Source organism: Hyperolius riggenbachi, chromosome 2 (genome assembly GCF_040937935.1).
Source record: "Hyperolius riggenbachi isolate aHypRig1 chromosome 2, aHypRig1.pri, whole genome shotgun sequence".
In the NCBI taxonomy this organism is placed as follows: domain Eukaryota; kingdom Metazoa; phylum Chordata; class Amphibia; order Anura; family Hyperoliidae; genus Hyperolius; species Hyperolius riggenbachi.
The window spans coordinates 114,108,322-114,132,051 of NC_090647.1; positions in this window are offsets into that span (position 1 = coordinate 114,108,322).

The window sequence follows — 23,730 nt, forward strand, 5'->3', positions numbered from 1 at the left end:
ACCACTGCCCCCAAGTAGAGATGTAGCAAACGGTTCGCTGGCGAACGGTTCCAGGCGAACTTTGGGGGTTCGCGTTCGCCTGCACCAGGTGAACTTTTGCGGAAGTTCGATTCGCCCCATAATGCACTATGAGGGTCAACTTTGACCCTCTGCATCACAGTCAGCAGGCACATTGTAGCCATTCAGGCTACACTAAGCACTGGAGCCCCACCCCCCCTTATATAAGGCAGGCTCGCTGGCCATGACACTCACTCGTGTGCCTGCTGCAAATAGACAGACTAGGGACAGCTGCTGCAGACTTGTTCTCCTAGGGAAAGATTAGTTAGGCTCTTGGCTTGCTCCTGGATGATTGTTATTGCTAAAATAGCACCCCTCAGCTCTCTTTTGAGAGATAATGTTTTCCTGATGTGTTTTTTTGTGTGTGTTGCTCACTGACACTGACATTATACAGCCCTATCTGTTGCAGCTGGACCTTGGTAATTGTTATTACTGAGCCAGCCAGGCCCTGCCTAACTATCTATACTGGGACACCTACCTATGCCTACCTAACTACTGGGGCACCTACTTACCTACATGGGGACACGTACCTACCTACCTATACTAGGGGACCTACCTATGCCTACCTACCTATACTGGGACTCCTACCTATGCCTAGCTAACTACTGAAGCACCTACTTACCTATACGGGGACACCTACCTACCTACCTATACTAGGGGACCTACCTATGCCTACCTACCTATACTGGGACTCCTACCTATGCCTAGCTAACTACTGGGACACCTACCTATGCCTACCTACCTATACTGGGTCTCCTACCTATGCCTAGCTAACTACCGAGGCACCTACCTATGCCTACCTACCTATACTGGGACTCCTACCTATGCCTAGCTAACTACTGAGGCACCTACCTATGCCTACCTACCTATACTGGGACTCCTACCTATGCCTAGCTAACTACCGAGGCACCTACCTATGCCTACCTACCTATACTGGGACTCCTACCTATGCCTAGCTAACTACTGAGGCACCTACCTATGCCTACCTACCTCTACTGGGTCTCCTACCTATGCCTAGCTAACTACTGGGACACCTACCTATGCCTACCTACCTATACTGGGACTCCTACCTATGCCTACCTACCTACCTATACTGGGTCTCCTACCTATGCCTAGCTAACTACTGGGACTCCTACCTATGCCTACCTACCTATACTGTTTCTCCTACCTATGCCTAGCTAACTACTGAGGCACCTACCTATGCCTACCTACCTATACTGGGACTCCTACCTATGCCTACCTACATACAAGAAGATAATAAGGTTGTTGCTTCATTGTGGACAGACCAAATTCGATCAGCTGGATAGTCACTGTTGTTCTATCATTGAGCTACCACAGCCCGGCGACCATATGGGCTGGAAAACTGCCACGGCCTACACTCTGGCCATGGTGCGCACCAGTCCAGCACGGCCGTCACTACGCAAACAGCTGTTTGAGGTGTGTTGCACAGTGAGTAGCATTCAATGTAATTTCTGCCCTTAAAACGCTGTTTTGCGTCAAATCCAGATTTTTCCCCGGGGCTTTTGGTGTCTATCCCACTCATCCATGCCCCCCTCCAGGTGTTAGACCCCTTGAAACATGTTTTCCATCACTTTTCTGGTCAGCATAATTTTTTCTATTTTTCAAAGTTCGCCTCCCCATTGAAGTCTATTGCGGTTCGCGAACTTTTACGCGAACCGAACCTTCCGCGGAAATCGGAGGTTCGCGACATCTCTACCCCCAAGCACATCATCACATATGTGCTCAGATCACCTGACTCCACCGTGCCCTTTTCTGAAAGGTTATCTCTCTATGGTCAGCAATGCAGCCCTACAGCGGACCAGAATCTTCCTGCCATCTTCCTTCTAGTGTATATTAATTCATGCACAGTATCCTTAAATATCAGTAAAACAATGAACTGTGAGAAATAGTGATGAGTAAATATGGGAATTGTCTACATAGTTTCACACAGAGTATTAATACTATGTGTGAAACTATATGGGCATGCAAAAACTAATTTTCTGCCAACTGCACTGAAGTCAATGGGCTTGAAAAAAAATAATTTTCATACAAATGAGAATATGCACTTTATTACACAATTGTTTAAAGGTATCCTAAGGGATAATATGCAAAATTATGTTGCACAAAAAAAACTAATTTCAGCTCAACAGCACGGTTCTACGGAAGACATGTCCTGTCTCACAAGACAGCTTAGCTGGTACCAGTGATGTGTACGATGTGGATGGTTGAATGAATAGTAAGTTGTCAACTTAAGGGCTCCACTGTAGCAATTTTCATTGTTTTTAACATGCATAAATGTGCACTGCACCGATGTTTTGTGCAATAATAAATCATTTTGACATGCCCTAGGTTATGGCTTTCCTCTTTTTGTTGAACCAAGGCTCACAATGAATGAAAATGTAGATCTTGGAGAAAGCAATAGATGTACTGTAATATACTTGGACTTTGCAAAGATTTTTGATACTTTTCTCTTTTTCTGCACCAATTGTCCTGGTGCAGAAGGTGAGGATACAGGGACTAGGAGAAAATATATGTAAGTGGATAGAAAAACTGGTTAAGGGACAGAAGGCAAAGAGTAGTGGTAAATGTAAATGGATTGTGCTCAAAATGGGAAACTGTTAGCAAAGGGATCCCACAAGGGTCAGAACTTGGTCCAATCCTTATCAATTTATTTGTTAATGATTTAGTAGATGGAATATGCAGTAATACAAAATTAAGGTTTTTTTTTATCAACTTTGACAGGGCATTAAACAACAAATTTGGCAACAATATGCTTATGTAACATTGCTACAGCAAAAGATTCAGCACTTTTAAAATTAAATACTATTTTGAGTTTTAACAGCATTTATTATTTTTATTTCATTTATCTGTATTTAATGCTATTAGATAATTGCATTTACAGTAGTTGATGCACTACAATTATCTAGAACCGTACATATGTAGAGAAGTTAGTTGCTATTTAGATGTATTTTGTTGTGGGTGAGGTGCGTACTTGCAGGAGGGTGAGGTGCAAGATGGATTTGCTGGATGAAATTAAGATTGCAATGGAATAACAACACGTTGTTATTCTAGGTGTTGCCTTCATTATGAAAAACAGCCCAATAAGTGGATCTTATAGATTTCCTGATACCGTACAGTAGCAAAGCTAACCTCCTTCCAACGTGTAGCCATTATCTATCAATGCATCTTTTATCTGGCATTCATCTATATACTGGTTCTGAATTAGTGATGATGAGCGAAAATGCTGATATTCTTTTCATGTAGCAATGCTCATTTGAATTCTGCAGAACTGAAATTTCCGACTGAAAATTTGCATTTCCAATCAGAATTCAGTGCAAATCCGATTTACAGCAACTCATTTTAGCCCAATTACAGAAATCAGAAGCATTGGACCAATAAGAGAATGCAGAATTTCTCCCCAAAAATCAGATTACCGTAGTAATTTTAGACCAATCACAAGATTCTGTTATTCCAATTTCCAAATTCCACATTTTTTGGGTCTTTTTGCTTTCTCTGATGCAAAAAATGACAAATAAAATACTCCTTGGAAATAGGAAAAACGGAAATTGAAAAATTGGAAAATCGGCATTGGCGGAAATCAGAATTTCTTTGGATTCGGAAATTGGCATTTTCCGACCATCTCTATTTCATGTTGGTTTTCATGAAAATAATATAAAATTTAACTTTCAAACAAAAATGCAAAAATCATTTTGTAATATGTTTGTGATTTTTCAAATTGTTTGCAATTTCTCGCATTAAAAGAGGTGAGTTTCGGAGATTTGCGATTTTTAGCATTAACCTCCTTAGCGGTAACCCCGTGCTGGACACGGGGTAAGCCGCCGGAGGGTGCCGCTCAGGCCCTGCTGGGCCGATTTTCATAATTTTTTTTTTGCTGGATGCAGCTAGCACTTTGCTAGCTGCGCCAGCACTCTGATCGCCGCCGGCCCCCGCCCGATCGTCGCTATCTGATGCGGCGTGCGCCCCCCCCCCAGACCCCGTGCGCTGCCTGGCCAATCCGTGCCAGGCAGCGCCGAGGGGTTGTTCGGGACTCCCAATGACGTCATCCCGCCCCGTCGCCATGGCGACGGGGGAAGCCCTCCAGGAAATCCCGTTCTTTGAACGGGATTTCCTGATCGCCTATCGCCGGAGGCGATCGGCGGGGCTGGGGGGATGCCGCTGAGCAGTGGCTATCATGTAGCGAGCCCTGGGCTCGCTACATGATTTAAAAAAAAAATAAAAAAAACTGCTGCGCTGCCCCCTGGCGGAATTTTTCATACCGCCAGGGGGGTTAAAAGGAGTGATTTTTTTTTTTCTTAGTTTTTTTGCAAATTTTCTCATCGGGGAAAAAAAATTGTTTTCTTTGACCATATTGTGAAAATACAATGTATTTTCATGAATATATTCTCGAGATCAAAAATACAGTACATAGCTTTTAGGCTAGGTGCAAACTTAGCAGACATGCAAGCATTGCACTAGACGCTGCATTTTTGCCGCTAATGGAAGTCTATAAGCCGCATTAAAAAACGCATATAAAAAACGCATATGCGTTTTGTATGTGCACGTTTTTAAAACGCTGGTTTTGTTGCATACTGTTCAAAAACACATCAAAAATGCACTTAATGAAAGTCATTGGGAACGCAATGTATTGCATTTTGTATGCGTTTTCATTGCTTTTAATGTGTGTTTTTTTTGTTTGTTTTTTTAAATCGTTTTGTGATGTATTTCCGCTTCCAGTGGTCTTCCTAGTGATTTGCATAAAATGCAATATAAAAATGCATTGAAAACACATACAAAATGTATATGTGAACAGCAAACACATAAAAACGCATGCAAAACGCTAAAAAAATGCATATGTGAAAAATGCAAACGCACTAAAAACGCACACAAAAAAATGCACACAACAGAAAATGCGACCTTTCACGCTCTGTTATGTGTGCACCCAGCCTTAAATGTCTACCACAAGCTTTCTTAAAGAGACTCTGTAACAAAATTTTCAGCCTTAGTTCTTCTAACCTATAAGTTCCTATGCCTGTTCTAATGTGCTCTGGCTTACTGCAGCTTTTCCTAATTGCACAGTGGCTGTGTTATCTCTGTTATATGATCTAATCTGTTTTCTTCTGTCACAATGTCAGGCTAGGCTGGAATGTGTGGAATGTGCAGGGCTGCTTGTGATTGGATAGAAGCGATACACACCCTCTGCAGCCCCCCTGCAGGCTCTGTATGACTCACACACTCTGCTTATGTGAGCCTATCACAAGCTGGTTAGTTTGTTTGTAAACACTGCCTAAAACTGTTAATTACAAGCCTGGATTGCAGCAGAGAGTGGCAGAAACAGCACAGAGGGGCCCAGGAGAACATAATGAATAGAATGGTATGCTTTTTGCTGTAAAAAATTTTGAGTACAGATTCTCTTTAACCACTTCAGCCTTCAGTGTTTTTTCACTTGCATCATTTCAGCGCTCCTCCCATTCATTCCCATTCGTTCGCCAATAACTTTATCACTACTTATCACAACGAAATGATCTATATCTTGTTTTTTTCCACCACTAATTAGGCTTTCTTTGGGTGGTACATTTTGCTAAGAATTATTTTATTCTAAAGGCATTTTAATGGGAATATTAAGAAAAAATGAAAAAAAAATAATTATTTCAATAAACAAGGCCAGTATTCGTACAGGAAAAATGAATCATGCAACACTGGAGTCAAGATCTGACTCAAGGTTCCTAAAAATGTACTCGAGTGGTGTCGTAGTTCACACCACCTTGTTGTCACAGGTCTTCTAAAACTCTACTACATCCTTTATTTGCAAATAAAGGATGTAGTAGTCTTTTAGTAGACCTGTGACAACAAGGTGGTGTGAACTACAACACCACTCGAGTACATTTTTAGGAACCTTGAGTCAGATCTTGACTCCCGTGTTGCAAAAATCATTATTTCTCAGTTTTTGGCCATTATAGTTTTAAAATAATACATGCTACTATGATTAAAACCCACACATTTTATTTGCCCATTTATCCCAGTTATTATACCAAATATTTAAATTATGTCCCTATCACAATGTATGGCGCCAATATTTTATTTGGAAATAAAAGTGCATATTTTCAGCTTTGCATCCATCACTATTTACAAGCCCATAATTAAAAAAAAATAATAGTAATATACCCTCTTGACTTGCATATTAAAAAAGTTCAGACCCTAAGGCAACTATTTATGTTTATAGTAATTTTATTGTTTTTTTTTTTTTTTTTTCCAACAATCATTTTTATTGATTCAGATGTAAGTTTTAACACAGGAGTTGACATAGTACATTCAGGCTTTACAATATACTGATAACAACAAATCGGGTTTATACATATATGTGAGCGAAAGCAATATAATTTACAATTTACAATTATCCCTTGGGTGTGGTAATAGTCTGCTAGACGTGGATGTTTTCATAGCCTGTAGGGTGCCATGAGAAGTCTTCCTGCCCAGTCAATTTCTAACCTTGAAGGCTGACTAGCAGTGGCTACTGGCTACTTTGTTCATTTGACGCAGTGGTCTAGTGACCTGTCAATTGAGATTTGGGTAAGCGGTGTGTCATGTACGGAACAGGCTTAGGGTATCTGTTATCTGTTTAGGCAGGCTGTTACTCAGAGATGCTGGATAAAGTAATAAACAGGTATATAAAGTATAACAAAACAAAACATAACAGAACATAAATAAAACTTAGCTTCTGTTCTCAATCACTACTGAGATTTCCTTTTAATACCTAAGTGATGTGTTCACTATATGCATGTACTTGTTCATTTCTTATTCGTTAAGCGGGGGAAGGCCTGGTCTTAGATAGTTTTCCATTATAATGTTACGCTTATATGTCGCTATGAGGTTGGTGAAGTCTAGCTTGTCTGTGGACCTCCAATTGGCAGTTATTATGCTTTGTGAGGTTAGGATTAGGTGACAAATTTGCGTACGATACTTTAGGTCTATTTTATCTATGTCTATGCATAATAGTGCCAATTGTGGTGTTAAGTGGAAAAAAGGGTCCCAGTGCTGTTTTATGTGGTGTTCTACTGTTTTCCAGAGGTTTAAAACTATTGGGCACTCCCAGAGCATGTGAATTAAAGTACCTGTGTGTTTTGAGCATTTCCAACACAATGGGGAGGTGTCCGCTGAGAAAGTTGCTAGCTTCCTGGGGGTTATGTACCACCTTGTTAGAATTTTTATGTATTGCTCCCAATGGGAGTTGCATTTGGATAATTTCTGTATTTTCTTAGTTATTCTTACTATTTGTTCCACTGATATAATGGTACCTAGGTCATATGACCAGGTTTGGATATATTTTTAGATGGGGGAGCGTGCGCTAGATATGATATCGCTGTACCATAGTGCTAATTCCCCTTTGACTGGGGTAGTTGAGTTTAGCGTTATAATAATCAAGCTATTCATTTCTGGAATTTTGATCTTATTTGACCTCAGGAAACTAGCAATTCTCTGCCATGTGAAGTGGTAGGTTGTTTTTTTATTTTTTAATAAGTTTTATTTGGGTAATTTTTGGAGAGTGTGGGAAGTAAGGAGTTAATTTTAAATCATATGTAGGTCTTCTTTGGAAAATAAATGTATGTAAGTGTAATTTGACTATTTGGCCACAATAAGACCTTCCGCATTACTTTCTGTTGCGTACTATTAGTACTCTAAACAGGAAGTAATGCGTGGATGTGTTACTTTCGACATCACAATGACTCCGGCATCTCATTGGTGCCGACGTTCATTGACATGGAGGCTTAGATCAATGCGTTCCCATTCATTAATCTCCGAGCTAACGGGCGACGATGAGTTCCCCTGCAGGTGAAATGCAGCTGCATTTTTGGACTTAGGAGCTACATCCAAAAAGCTAAACTGGTTAAAGAAGAACTCCATGGAATGGAATTTTGAATATAATTAGATTGGGGATCCAGTAGGAGTTACATTAGTAACTTCTACCTTTTACAAATTATTTTGTTGTATCCAAAGACCAAAGTACCACCTTTCCTCAGTGTTGAAAGGCATCGGTTTGTGTTGCTTAGTGGGAGAAGCCACAGACACAGAACACAAGCATTAGACACAGAACACAAGACAAGACATAGAAGCTTTTCTAATGGTGGACTCAAAGCTCCAGAGCTGCAGCCAGTGCTACTAGTGCACGCTCTGTAGGCAGTAGCAGTGTTAGGGAGTCTAGCCCAAGGCCTCTTTACTGAATAGGCACAGGCTTACTGAACAGTAAATTGACTTTCGAGCGAAAATGCATTGAAAATCATTTTGTAACAAGTTTGTGATTCTCTCGCATTTTTTCATGAATTTTTACGGTAAAAATAAAGGATTTTTCACTTTTTTTGTGGTACAAATGATGATTTTTTTCATAGTAAAAAATAACAATTTTTTTTGCAGTTTTGTGAATTTTTGCCAAATTGCGAAAATATAATGGCCTCAATTCACTAAGCTTTATCAAACACTTTATTGAATGTTTGATAATTTACCTCATGGGTAAAATCTAATTTTGAATTCACTACAGCATTATAGATTTATCGAATGTTTTATCAATTAAAACGTTCAATAAATCTATGACACCTTAGTGAATTCAAAATTAGATTTTACCCGTGAGGTAAATTATCAAACGTTTGATAAAGTGTTTGGTAAAGCTTAGTGAATTGAGGCCAATGTAACAAAATGGAAAATGATATTTTCAATGCGGAAATTACTTTGGCGAAAATTCGCAAGCAACACTGTATTGCATTAAGTGTGCTGGAGATGTAGCAGTGTTATGAAATGAGCATGTGCAGGTATGAATCTCTAGTTCTTTCAGTGGACCCAGTCTTGGTCCATGATGTATAAGAACCCTGGTAATCTGCAGATCTGTATGAATCACAGTTGGATCATTGGCTAGGCAGCATGTCATCATCTCAATGCTGGGCCTAGAAACCTTCAGGCTGCTTACACACAGGGACGTTACAGGCGCACGTTAGTGCAGCCTGTAACGCTCCCCCAACGCACAGCAATGTAACACAAGTGGGCTGTTCACACTGCCCACGTTGCGTTACATGTAACGCTGCACGTTCTTCCGAAAGTGCAGCATGCTACGGCGTTACAGCGGCTTAAGCCGCGTTAGACTGTTTGCACATGCTCAGTCATGTTGGGGAGGAGCGGAGAGCGGCCAGGCACATGGCTAATTAATATTTACTGCACGTTGTGACGTGCAGTGTTTACTTCCTGGTGCGGCCGCTCTGTGCGGCGATTGGCCGGCGGGACCACGTGATGCTGCATGCGTCCAAGAGTACGCATCACGGCATCATGGACGCCAGAGTGAGCTGCACAACGCGGCTCACTCTGACGTCCACATCGAAGAGCACCAGGCCTTGCGTTAGGTGCACGTTATACGACCTTAACGTAGCACCTAACGCAACGTCTTGGTGTGCAAGTAGCCTCAAAGTACTCTCAAAACACACCTTTTTAGACAAGCCTATAATTTGCTGTAGGTCTCAGTGGAGTTTCTCTGCCTCATCCACTAACTTCTGCATCTCTTTCACTATTGTTTCCACCTTACTAGCCTCTAGATTGTAAGCTCGCAAGGGCAGGGACATCATCCTATTATTTCTTATTTTGCTGTAATTCATTATATGAATGTGTACCAATTTTATTAATATCTCAAACCGCTCATCAACTAAGTATGTATTCGTACTTGTATGGCTGGATTTCATTATTGTACAGTATATTGTTTTGAACTTTTCATGTATCTATGTTCCCCAGTACTTGTTTTGTACTATGCAGGGCTGGATTTCTGGAAAGGCCACCAAGACCCGGGCCTTGGGCGGCAGCTAGCCAATGGGCGGCTAGACCTGGAAGAGGGATTGCTGCATATGGAAGAAGAGGCTGCAACTGGAATACAAAGGTTGCAAATAAAGAGTAACACATGGGAATAGGGAGCTGCTGCCCAAGGAACCTGTATAGAAATGAAGGAGGCTGCTATACATGAAGATTATACACAGGGTCACTAGTGACCAGCCCTTTTAGTATAAATACAGGAGTATATAGCTCCACATTAATAGACCTAGTGGTCAGTAAAAAAAACACAACTTTAATCATGCCTAACAGGGTTCACAAAATAAGTATATACCACTAATGTGGAGGTCTTGGCTTATCCCCCACATTTAAACATATAATGTGGTGTAGCTATTCCACATCGAGGTTCAGAACCCTGCTGGTATAGGAGAGGTTGTAATCACTAACATTCAATCAGCTGTCATATAGACTGCTAGCAGATGCTGCCTGTAGTCAGTACAAACCATCACCTACATATACATATCAGGAGGACACATAGAGGAGTGATAGTGCTATTTACAAAGTGATTGTATAACGTTCTTTAACATGTTTCACCCTACGGCTTTTTCAAAAAGTGCTATACATATATACAATGAGCATAGAGCACCCCCCACCAGCAAAATGTCCCCCGGCAAATAGCCCAAGTCAGAGATGAGGCACTGTTTGCAGTGCAGGTTTAAATAGACTGAGAGAGAGGAGACACACACACCCACAGGGTGTGGCTGCATGCATTAACCATACCTGTTCAGGCGCATATCAAAGTTCTGATGTACGTGAAGTGGTGCGCACTAATGCGCCCTGTAGCTGGCATCTCTGTAAACTGTAAACGCTGACTAAACTTGCGGCGCATCACTTACGGTGGTCACGACATCACTTCCGGTCGGCGCGTTGGCATAGTAACCAACAGCGCCGATCACTCACTGCTGTAATGCACTATAGTTAGCAGTATACGCATACAAGGAGGGGGGTGAACATTACCACACTATTGGACAAAGCGCTGTTGATCAGTATAAAGCTGTGCTTTAATTAAAACTATCAGTGCATTGGCATGGTAACCATCAACGCCGATCGCTCCCTTCTATATGCGCTACAGTCAGCTGTATAAGCGTACAAGGAGGGGGATAAACATCCCCATACTCTTGGACATAGCGCCGCTACTCAGTATAAGGCTGCGCTTCAATCCGCATGCACAGTGGCAAAATCAAATTATTATATATGTGGCATGTGTATTCAGTTCCTTGCCTTAGCGCTGCCATGATACCAATACATCTATGCATTGCATCTACTCAGGACATCAAATCCTCAGCACAAATGAATGGCAGTTGCATTTGTACACTTGCACCATGCATATAGGTAGGAATCACATTAGGACTGATATAGAATTAAAACACATCACCCCAAGTGGCGTATATCGATTGCCAAGTGAGTATATAAAAATGTCTCAACCACTATGCATTATGTCAATCTGATGGATACATCAAGGGGAATAGCGTCTCAGCATGTGCATACGGCTGTATCAGTCCATCTGCCTCCCTTACTACCATAAATAATTCCTCAAGATCCGCACCATCAAAAGTCCGTCTTTATTAAAGTATCAAAATCATAAAAGCATCATAAAACAGCATGGAAATATGGCAGATAACTACCATAGACTGCCAATCTCCATCTCTCCATCTCTATTATACTAAAAGGGCTGGTCACTAGTGACCCTGTGTATGATTACATTTCCCTGGTATATCCTCTCGGCTGTGTGTACATGAAGATTAGACAGGGAAGAGAGGGCTGCACAAGGAATAGGAGGGGGTGCTGCATGAAGGTTGGCCTAAGGCCCCTTTTACACTTAATCAGTTGGTATGTGTTAGTGTGCGTTAGTACGCGTTTTTTCATAGCAGTGCATTGGGAAAAAGATTTCCGTTAAAACACGTTAAGTGTGAAAGGTGCCATAGGAAAACATGGGACTTACTTTGAAAATCCGTTTTCTTTCAGTTTTAACTGAGAGCAACTGATTAAGTGTAAAAGGACCCAAAGGGCGTAAAAAGTATAAATCCGGCCTTGGTACTATGTACGTAGGGATGGTCGGAAATGCCAATTTCCAATTCCACGGTAAAACCGCATTCCGCCATTGCCAATTACCGATTCCGCTACCAATTTCCGCATTCCAATGCGGAATTTCCGACGGAAGTCGCGGAAATTCCGCCCGACTTTAACATTGATTTTGTCAAAAACTATAAGGTCTTTTTGGAAACTATTTTTTGTTCACAAGATTCTGTTTAATTAACCCTGAAATAGTGTTTGATGTGGTGTTTGTAGGACTTATGGGGGCTTTGCTTTTAAAGGGACTCCGAGCAGTGCAGAAACTATGGAAAGATGCATATCATTTTAAAGCTCTCTTTCTCCTCTTTCCAATGATATATAAACCGCCGCCCTACGCCTTTTAGTTTTCACTATTTTCGCGATTGAAATTGCCGCGCCCGTGATTTCAATCGCGAAAATAGAGAAAACTAAAAAGCGTAGGGTGACGATTTAGGTGTCGCCAGAAAGAGGAGAAAGAGAGCTTTAAAATGATATCCATCTTTCCATAGTTACTTGTATTACACAGGATGACACTTTCCCCAGTGTCAGCAGCTCCATTCAGCAGAATGGAGCTGCTGACTTTAGGAAAAAGTCGCCCTGTGTAATACAATGTAACTATGGAAAGATGGATATCATTTTAAAGCTCTCTTTCTCCTCTTTCTGGTGACACCTAAATCGTCGCCCTATGCCTTTTAGTTTTCTCTATTTTCGCGATTGAAATCACGGCCGCGGCAATTTCAATCACGAAAATAGCGAAAACTAAAAGGCGTTGGGCGGCGGTTTATATATCATTGGAAAGAGGAGAAAGAGAGCTTTAAAATGATATGCATCTTTTCATAGTTTCTGCACTGCTCGGAGTCCCTTTAACCGCTAAAGTCGGCGGATTTTTACTGTAATGTAAAATGCAGAAAATAGGCAGATGCAGATTTTCTGCATTTTACATTACAGTAAAAATCAGCCGACTTTAGTGGTTAATAGCAAAGCCCGCGTAAGTCCCAGAAACACCAAATTTTCAGGGTTTATTAAACTGAATCTTGTGAACAAGATGCAAAAAAAAGTTTTCAAAAAGACCTTATAGTTTTTGAGAAAATCGATGTTAAACTCGGCAGAAATTTCCACGATTTCCGGCAGAAATTTCCGCGATTTCCGGCAGGAAATCCGCCTACCACACATGCATTACCGATTTCCGCAATCCGATGCGGAAATGCAATTTCCGATCGGAATTTCAGAAATTGCATTTCCGCGGAATCCGAATGAGCATCCCTATATGTACGGTGCAACGGAAGATGTTGGTGCTAAATAAATAAAACATAACAACAATAAAGAGGTTTGTACTAAGCTAACTATATACTTTTTTGTCACCCTAAGGCCACTTTGTTCAAAAGCGCACTTTGCACAAAAGCAGAAATTCTGTTTTCAAGGAAGCTGATACACAGTATTCAAAGATAAACTATGATAACTAATGTGTTTTGCATGAATGTATTATTATTAGTAATAGTAGTATTAGCAGTGGTAGGAGTAATAATGGTATTATTATTAGTAGTAGTGGTAGTACTATTAGTAGTTTTATTATTAATAGTAGCAGTGGTTGGGGTGGTAGCGGTAATAACAAATTTGTTATTATTATTAGCGGAACTGTTCATATTCTTATTAATACACAACCTGTTCATTAAATCTCTATGGCACTCCCTGTCAATTATATCTGTAAAAACAGTCTGAAATGTTTGTATGATGTGAATACTATAAGTGTTTAATTATTGTTGCTTAACCACTTAAGGACCAGGCTTGTTTTCCATGATCTGTGCTGCGTGGCTCTCCAGCCCACAGCACAGATCACCTTGCAGCCAGGGCGACCAGACTTCCACCCCTTTTTCCCCACTAGGGGGATGTCCTGCTGGGAAGGTCTGATCGCCGCCGGGGGGGGGGGGGGCTGCTCAAAGCCCCCCTCCATAGCAATATTCCTCCCTCCATCTCCTTCCCTCCCTCCCCTCCTTCTTATGGGCGGTACAGGACGGCGATCCGTCCTGCACTGCCTCTGATAGGCTTCAGCCTATCAGATGAGGCCGGGGATCGCCGATCTCCTTTACGCCGTGCAACGTAAACACTAGGGATTTCTTCCCTGCGTGTTTACATTTAGCCTGCGAGCCGCGATCGGAGGCTCGCAGGCTGTTCACGGAGACACCCTCCGTGAACTGACATGGAACGGCCACGTAAAACTTACAACCTGCCGCCGTCTATCGGTGTTAGGCGGTCGTTAAGTGGCTAAATTAAAACCCAGTTCTACTTTAGACTCAGATAGTTTGGAAAGAGGTTACAACATTTCTGGGGCCCCTTGCAGACTACGGTGTAGCTTCACTCTCCCCTATCGCTCGGCCGCCGCAAAGACCATTCATAACAATGAGACTGGCCACAGTCAATGGCACCACAACAATCTTTTTTGTGTGCTGCACTTCCTGTCTGGATGTGTACATGTGACTGAGGGGTAAGACACAAGTGATTTACACGTTCGAGGGGAAGGGGCCTGCCGCCTGCTCATTTCCCTGTTGGTGCATTCTGCTGCAGGGACTAATCTGCATGAAGTGGTGCGATGCGCTGCGGTAAGCTTTTCTGCAGCTCGCAAACCAAACCTTGGGTTTGATTTACTAAAGCATGATAATAACTGCTATCACAGTAGTTATCACGCGATCTCCCACACTCGGCGCTTCGCGCGCGTAAAACATTACTCCACGTGATAAACAGAGGTTTGCGTGTGATTGTAGCTGTGACTATGGCATGTGTGAGTGTCATTGAAATAAGTCAGTTTAGGAGAAGTAGTGGGTAACAATAAGGATTACAAAACATATTCCTGTGATGCATATTAAAAATTATTTAAACACTTTAAGTTTTTTTTTTTCTCCTTGATAGCGGATTTTTTTTCCACTTTTTTTTTTCTTTCATGCAAAAGTGATAGTGTAACAGATCTCTTAAAGGACTTGCGAGGTGAAAAACGGAAATAAAGATTAATACCTGTGTGTATTGTTTTTCTATGGAGGACGCCATCTGCACCCTCCCTTTCAATCCGCACCGTTTCTGTAACTGTATTCAGACCCAGGTCGCATCCCAACCCCACACCATGAGTCATACAAGCTTTCCCCGCATACGATGGCCGCCAGGATTGTTGCGGCTGTGCAGTCCGCTTAGACGTGAGTGCGGATGCGCAGCTTTAGTGCCTCATCCAGCTGTGTTCTCACTCTCACATAAAGTGTAGAGAAACCGAGAGCCCAATATAGTGTAGTATCTTAAGCATAAATGAAGTAAAGGTTATCGTGAGAAAATTATACTCACAAACATGGGTTACCACACAGGCAACCACTGTATAGGCAGGTGAGGAGATTAGACCTGTCCTCACTCAGGGATAAGAAGTCGCTCTCTGTAGATGCGAAAGGGGGTAGATCACCCCTCCACCAGGGGTGGACACGGTATAGCAGTAGGAGAACAGAGGCGCCAGCAGGATAAAAGTGGATAAAAACTTTAAAATTTGCTGGGAGGAAGTGGTGGACTTACCTCCATAAAGCAGACACGAAAGACTGTCTGAATAGTAGTCACATTTATTACCTAGTACCCCAAAACAGTGCAACGCGTTTCGCAGGCCCAGCCCGCTTCATCAGGCAATAAAAATGGGGACAAGACAGAATTTCAGCAATAGCAGGTGTAGCGCCTCACTCATTTATTACCTAGTACCCCAAAACAGTGCAACGCGTTTCGCAGGCCCAGCCTGCTTTATCAGGCAATAAAAATGGGGACAAGACAGAATTTCAGCAATAGCAGGTGTAGCGCCTCAGTGAGGCGCTACACCTGCTATTGCTGAAATTCTGTCTTGTCCCCATTTTTATTGCCTGATGAAGCGGGCTGGGCCTGCGAAACGCGTTGCACTGTTTTGGGGTACTAGGTAATAAATGTGACTACTATTCAGACAGTCTTTCGTGTCTGCTTTATGGAGGTAAGTCCACCACTTCCTCCCAGCAAATTTTAAAGTTTTTATCCACTTTTATCCTGCTGGCGCCTCTGTTCTCCTACTGCTCTCACTCTCACATGTCTGTGGGATGTCACGCAGCTGGAGGAGGCACTAAAGCTGCGCATCTGCACTCACGTCTATGCGGACTGCACAGCAGCCTCAATCCTGGTGTCCATCTTATGCGGGGAAAGCTAGCACAACCCGTGGTTTGGGGTTGGGATGCGACCTGGGTCTGAATACAGTTACAGAAACTGCGTGGAATGGAAGTGCACAGCACAATATATACAAAACAGTCTATCTACACTGTCCCTGTATCTTCATCACAATAAGCAGCAGCTCCTCTCCCTACACTGACTTAGGCAGACTGTAAAATGTCTGCCCGGGATTGTGCCTTTTATGGTGGGGGAGTTGCCCGGGTGGTAATCAGGTCGGATTGGCAAACCTGTGCTACCTGGCTTGAGGGTAATGGGTCAAAGAATGGCCCTATGGGAAAGTATAGGGCGGGTATGGATGGACCATACTATTGTGTGTTATGCTACTAGGGCCAGCTGGGGAACAGTGACTGTTTGCCTGGTTAATTGTTTTGCCATCACTACTGCTTACCATCTAGCTGAAGGTCAATTGTAAAGGGTGAGTGCCCCTTTCATAGGGTTGAGGTGATGGCTGTTCTCAGTAAAGTGTCGTAAATCATGCTCTTGAATTGTAATCATCTTACTGGATTAATGAACCCATAGGACCATATCCTATTGCTGAACTCGTCAGCACTGGCAAGTTCTTAATTCAGGCGATGGGGGTATCGCCTAATCCTATTCAACTTAAGACTCCCCCCCCCCAGGTGGAAAAGAACTTGCTTGGGCAATATAATTGCCCTGCAAGTTCTTTACATGCTATCCTATTCCCCGTTTCATGCCTCCAGGAAGTGATGCTTCCCAGCAGCCGGTCTAAACCAGTTAACACATGTCGTCTCGCTGCATCTGGGGGTCTGCAAGCTACTTATCACCCTGCATAGGATATGGTCCTTAGTATGCTATTTAAACTAGACAAACACAAAATTAGTGCCTGCATGAGTATTCACTTGGTGATTACAGCCCTCAGTCTGTGTGGATTGATCTGGATCAGGTGACCACAGACAGGTCCTGCTAGGCTGCCACACAGGCATTTCCACATTTTTATTAGGAAAACTGCACAAGCTGTTGCATCATTAGAGTGAAATAACAAGTTTTTCAAGTCCAGCCACTCATCCTAGTAATTGATATCTGTACTGTGACTTGACCACATCAGCACATTAACATTGTGGTTTTTATGCCATTCTTGTAGAGCAGTTTTAGCTTTATGTGAAGGGTTTTACTAGAAGACAAATGATGTGTCTGTTCAGTGTTCAGTGTCTGATTTTTAACACTCTCTTTTTACAACACTTGAGTCCCAGATTCAAATCCCAGCCAGGGAAATATTAGCATTGAGCTGCTTTGTCCTCCCCAAGTGTGCGCATTTGCTTCAAACTCTCCAGATTCCTGCCACAACTCAAAAACAAACAGGTAGGTTAACAGTCTTCTCTCCTTTGAAAAAAAGATAGATCTACACTGCAGCATGGGCATCAGATTGTGAGTATAGCTAAAGGCTGCCATACACTGGTCAAATCTGATCAAAGAGGGATCTATTGGCTGCCTACACGGCAAACAGATTTTGAATCGATTTCACTATGAAACTTATTCACAATCTGTGGAGCTGCCACCGCCCCCCCCCCCCCCCGCATACATTACCTGATCCAGCCAGCGCAAGTCCCCTGGTCCCTGCTGTCTCTTCTCAGCTCTGGGCTCCAGAGCTCCAGCTTCACTTTACTTCCTGCCGGGGGAAGTTTAAACAGTAGAGGGCGCTCTACTGTTTAAACTTCCTGTTAGGACAGGAAGTAAGTGAAGCCAGCCGGAGCCCAGCGCGGATGCCAGCGGGGACACGTGCCGGCGGAACAGGTAATGTATTGCCGCTAGCGTCGGTCGTCGAAAATTCAAATGCCGCTATTGACTCACTCCCGACCCACCGGCGATTGAGCAAAATCTTCTGCATGGACAGATCGACGGGAACGAACGATTTAGGATGGAAATCGATCGTTCGGTCAGCATTTGCGCAGTGATTTCACAGCAGATTCGATCACAGTGATCAAATCTGCTATATATTGGCGGGAAAATCTTTAAGTGTATGGGCCCCTTAAGGGATTGTAAGTGATTATTTGTTCAATTTATTGAGTTCAATTCAAGTGTTATACAAATGCATAACAACACCAATAAGAATAATTATTGTATTTAAGCAATACTGAGCATTTTGAAATGCATATAAAATATAGGCACAGGGAAATTTGGGTGCCCAATTGCGTAAATGGTATGCTTAATTGAAAATCGTACAAAGATAACATAGTAAAACTGAGAAATCTTATTGTTTGTGAAAAATGTCTTCTATTTTTGAAGGACAATTTTAGCAAATATATATATATATTATATATACCGTATATCAAGCCGTATAAGACGCTCTGGAATAAAAGACGCACCCAGGTTTAGAGGACAAAAAACAGGAAAAAAAAATATAAATTAAACCTGGTGCGTCCATATTTCAGGAGTGTCTTGTACATGCCCTCCCTCAAATGGTGTCCTCCTGTGTACCTCATGTGCCCTCTTATCTCGCCCTGTCTACCCTAAGTGTCCTCTGGTCTCCTCCCTGTGTCCTCTGGTCTCCCCCCTGTGTCCTCTGATCTTCCCCCTGTGTCCTCTGGTCTCCCCCCTGTGCCCTGTGGTCTCACCGTGTGCCCTCTGGTCACCCCCCCCCCCCCCCCCGTGCCCTGTGGTTGCCCCCCTGTGCCCTGTGGTCTCCCCTTGTGCCCTGTGGCTGCCCTCCTGTATCCTCTGGTCCCCTTTGTGTCCTGTTGTTGCCCCCCTGTGTCCTCTGGTCCCCTCCTGTGCCCTGTGGTTGCCCCCCTGTGTCCTCTGCCCCCTGTGATTTCCCCCTGTGCCCTGTGGTCACCCCCGTGTCTTCTGGTCCCCCCTGTGGTTGCCCCCCCGTGTCCTCTTGTCCCCCCTGTACCCTGTGGTTGCCCCCCTGTGCCCTGTGGTCACCCCCTGTGTCCTCTGGTCCCCCCCTGTGGTTGCCCCCCGTGTCCTCTTGTCCCCCCTGTACCCTGTGGTCCCCCCTGTGTCCTCTGGTCCCCCCTGTGGTCGCCCCCGTGTCCTCTTGTCCCCCCTGTACCCTGTGGTCCTCCCTGTGGTCCCCCTCCTGTGTCCTCTTGTCCCTCCCCCAGTGTCCTCATGTGTCCCCGCTGGCCTACCTCCTCCATCTTGCCCGCGGCGATTGAAGACATCCGGCTTCAGTGTGTGGCTTCCTCTAGTGCCGGCTTCTAATGACGCATCATTTTTCGGGGAGAAAAAGTGCGTCTTATATGGCGAAAAATACAGTATATAACATTTTACTTTTTGAAAATGCACCCTTGTTGTATTTCCTGTAAACTCAAATGAGTGCATATCCCTGTAGTTATTGATTGTACACTCTTTCTCCACAATGTTATGTAGCCTGACACAACATTAGTCTACATCTTGGAGGATCCATATTAAAGAGTCACACTGCACTGAAGTACAGTAAGAGTTAAGAAACTCCAGTTGTTATCTATGCAAAAGAGCCATTGAGCTCCATGATTTTCAAAGTGGCAGAGAGCTCTGTCTTCTGAAGCTTGTTATCTCAACTGTCAGTCACTGTACTTTCTTTTTCTCTCCAGAGGACAGTTCAAAAGTTCACTAGCCTGCTCTGTAAAATTATTTAAAATGTTGAGTAGTGTGTAAACTGCAAATATCAGAGAATGATGCAATGTTATAAAAAACACTATGTAACTGAAAATAAAAATATGAGAACATTTTCTTTGCTACTAATGTGCTAGTAATAATCCATACTACACAACCAATTCATTATATCATTTTTTTTTCAATTCAGTATCTCTTTAAATAATTTATTGACTTTGTAATAGCCATGGATCGTGTAACTCCATTTCCAAAATAGCCAGATGTATTCAATGGGTGACAATTCTAGACTGCAGGCAGGCCATTAGAGCACCCATGCTTTTTCTACAGTACTGTTGTAATACTTGCAGAATGAGGTTTGGCATTGTCTTGCTGGATCAACCAAGGAATTCCCTGAAAAAGACATCTGGATTACAGCAAGTGTTGTTTTAAAACTTGTATGTCTGAAAACTTGTATGTCTGATTCGGCATTAACTGTGCTCTCTCATGTGATCAAACTACCCATGCCATGAGATTTTATGCACACCCTTACCTAGGGTGCTTACTTTTTAACTGTGCACTGACAACAATTCTGAAGGATGGTCCTTCTTCTCTGTAGCCTGGATAGCTCAGCTTCCATGAGCTACTGGCATTTAACCTGATGAGTTGTGATCTATTGCACCTGGTGTTTTCTTTTTTTAACATGTGAGATTTCCAGTTTTTATTGCTCTGTCCCTGATTTTTTTCTTCAAATGTGCTGCTTACATCTAGTTCAAAATTACCATATATTTTTTATAAAACCATAACATTTTTCAGTGTCAAGATTTGATTTTTTGTACGATTTTCAATTAACTACAGAGGTAGTCACCGTCTTATGAACACCTTGCCCTTTTTGAGAAAATCAATTTGAAAAAATGTTTTTTAAATTAGTAAAATTACATTTTTTTGTAGTACACTGAGGGGACATGAGGACAGAGGTGACACAGTGTGGGGGACAGAGGGACTGAGGCAGCATAGTGGGGGACCCTGAAGGTACGGGGGGGACAGAGGTGACACATAGGGGGACACTGGAGGAAAAGGGGGGCATAGAGGAGATACAGGGGACAGAGTTGGCACAGTGTTTCGACTTATGGACAGATTCAGGTTAAGAATGAACTTATAGTCCCTGTCTCGTTTGACTACATATATATATACTAAATGATTAACAAATCTTATATATATATATATATATATATATATATATATATATATATATATATATTTTTTTTTATGTTATGCATTACATAGTATCTCAAAAGCTTTTTTTGGAAGCGTTGTAGTACAGCATATGGAATGAGGATATCTATTAAAGAGACTCTGAAGCCACTTAAATTCATCTTTTTATTTAACAATCCCCTTCTACACTACCACCTCATCTAAAACGTTGCTATCCCACGGCAGAACGCTGTGTTTAACCCCCCCCCCCATACACTGGGGCAAAAATCCACAACTTTCCTGGTAGTGGATCTTGCTCCCCGGGGAGGCAGAGCTTTGAGCTGTAGCTCTGCCTCCAATCGCGTCAATCAGCACTAATCGCCGCTTCTCCCCGCCCCTCTCAGTCAAAGAAAACTGAGAGGAGCGGGGAGAGGCGGCAATCAGCACTGATTGATGGGAGTAGAGGCAGAGCTACAGCACAAAGCTCTGCCTCTACTGGGAAGTGCTCCCCCAACATTGCCCCGGGGATTTGGGGGGGTTTAAAACAGCATTCTGCCGCGGGATAGCTGCGTTTTTGATGGGGTGATAGTGTAGAAGAGGATTGTTAAATAAAAAGAGGAATTTTAAGAGGCTTCAGACTCTCTTTAACAGAAGAATGAAGACCTATTCTTATACATGTTTTTCAGCTTGGCAACAACATGACACTTAAATATCAATTTAAGGTGTAATTGTGTTTTAATTATAACTTGGAGTCACATTTGAGCACTTTTTCTTGTGGATATATTTTACTATATTTCTTAAGGTCATTTGCTGACTGTGAAAAACCTGTTACAAGTTTTTAATGTGTGGAAAATCATAGTGTTATATTAAATTTGGTCAATAAAAGTAAAACAAAAATTATAGTGTTCTTAGCTCTTTACATAAAAGTTTATAGCTGTGTTTTACTTTATAATATTTTAGGCCTGAAGAAACAGAAAAAAATACGTTTATATATTTAAAAGTGTATAATCATATGGAATTAAACAGCATGCTTGTCACAACTTTAATAAAATGTATTGAAACAATAGTAAGTGTTATTTTTTAATAGCAGAGGTAGAAATAACATGGAGATTTATATAGTAAAAAAACTGTGCAGTAAAGCGTACCAAAGTGAAGTTGTATTTAATCCAAACATACTGTATAACCACATGCAAAGAAGGCCTTTTTTTTCAAACAAAACAAATCAATATTTCTGCACATGGTTAAATTTGGATTGTCTACTGCACCAATCAGCTCATCAACTTCAATACAGTCTCATTATGAATGCAAAAATGACTTATTGGTGCAATTGATCAATGATAATTGAAGAACTAAAGTCTAGTCCAGAAAGTAGTCAATTAGTACTAGTGTTTTCATAGGTGTATATCTGGGCAAGAAAAAAAAAACAGATGCATCAACAGCATGGCTCACACCTGTCCCTTATTTTGGAGGGACTGTCCTCTTGGAAACATATTACCCTGTCCTTCTGTTTTCTTCCAGTCTCCTTTTATATAATCCAATGTACAGATCTGTATAAAGGTAATTATGGCATGCATGAAAAAGCAGTGCAAGGAAAAATGGGCACCTTTTTTCATTAATAAGATTATCATTTTCAATATTCTTTGTTTTTAAAGTGTAAATAGTGTAAATTATCATAATAAAATATTGCTATATATTAACAATATTTTACTACAACTTAATACTTAATCTAACCCTACTCTCACACAGAACCCTACCTTCCTGACGCCTAACCCTAAAACACCCCTTCCTGACGCCTAACTCTAATGCTAGGTACACATGAAATAAAAGTGTTTGGAAAATGAAAGATCTAAAGCCAATTTGACCACCTCCATGTAGTATGAGAGCATTCCTACACAGTCTATTCTCAAGCTGAGTACACCCATCAGATAAATATATTTGCAAATTGAAGAATTTGTATGTCGCATAGGTTTGTCAGGGTGGTTTGAAAGACTGAAGCATCTTTCTAAAGATGCTGTACACATGCAAAAGATCAGTATCTGCAAAACATCCGTTCCTGCAAAATGCATTCATAGTCTATTTACTTTTAGACCTCATACACACCTTGAACAATTGTCTGCAGATCAGGTCCACCGGGATGGATCTGAAAGATTGAGAGACAAACATATTTTGCTGCTATCTTTTGTGAACTTTTTTTTACAAAGATTACCTGCAGATTATCTTTATTATTATTTATTGGATTTATATAGCGCCAACATATTACGCAGCGCTGTACAATATATAATATTACAGACAATGATAACAGGGGTAAACGACAGCACAATACAGGTAATAGACAATAGATACAACAATACAGGTAATAAGCATTAAGATACTCAACACAATACAGCTAGTAATACAATGCCAAATCATACACTGGAGTGGTAGTCCCAATAAAATAATACAAGTTGACGTTATGCTTTGGGCATGGTGCACGATCAAGTATGATACATAAGGAGAGAGGGCCCTGCTAAAGGCTTACAATCTAAAGAAAGATACACCCCCCCTTCTTGATGCCTAACCCTACAACCCCCCTTCCTGATGCCTAACTGTAACGATCGGTGTAACACAGAGAGGGTCTGATTACCGGTGATCTGCAGTATCACCGAGAATGCAGAATATACCCGATTATTGATGATCTGCAGTATCACCGATAATCAGATATATCTACTAACCTCTGGACACCTGAGATATGAGAGTGTTAGGTGCGACAGTAATACTTTGAGGACTGTACCTCAGAAGTAGGTACAGAAGCAGTAAGGAATACTGCACAGAAGTACGTTCCTTCGG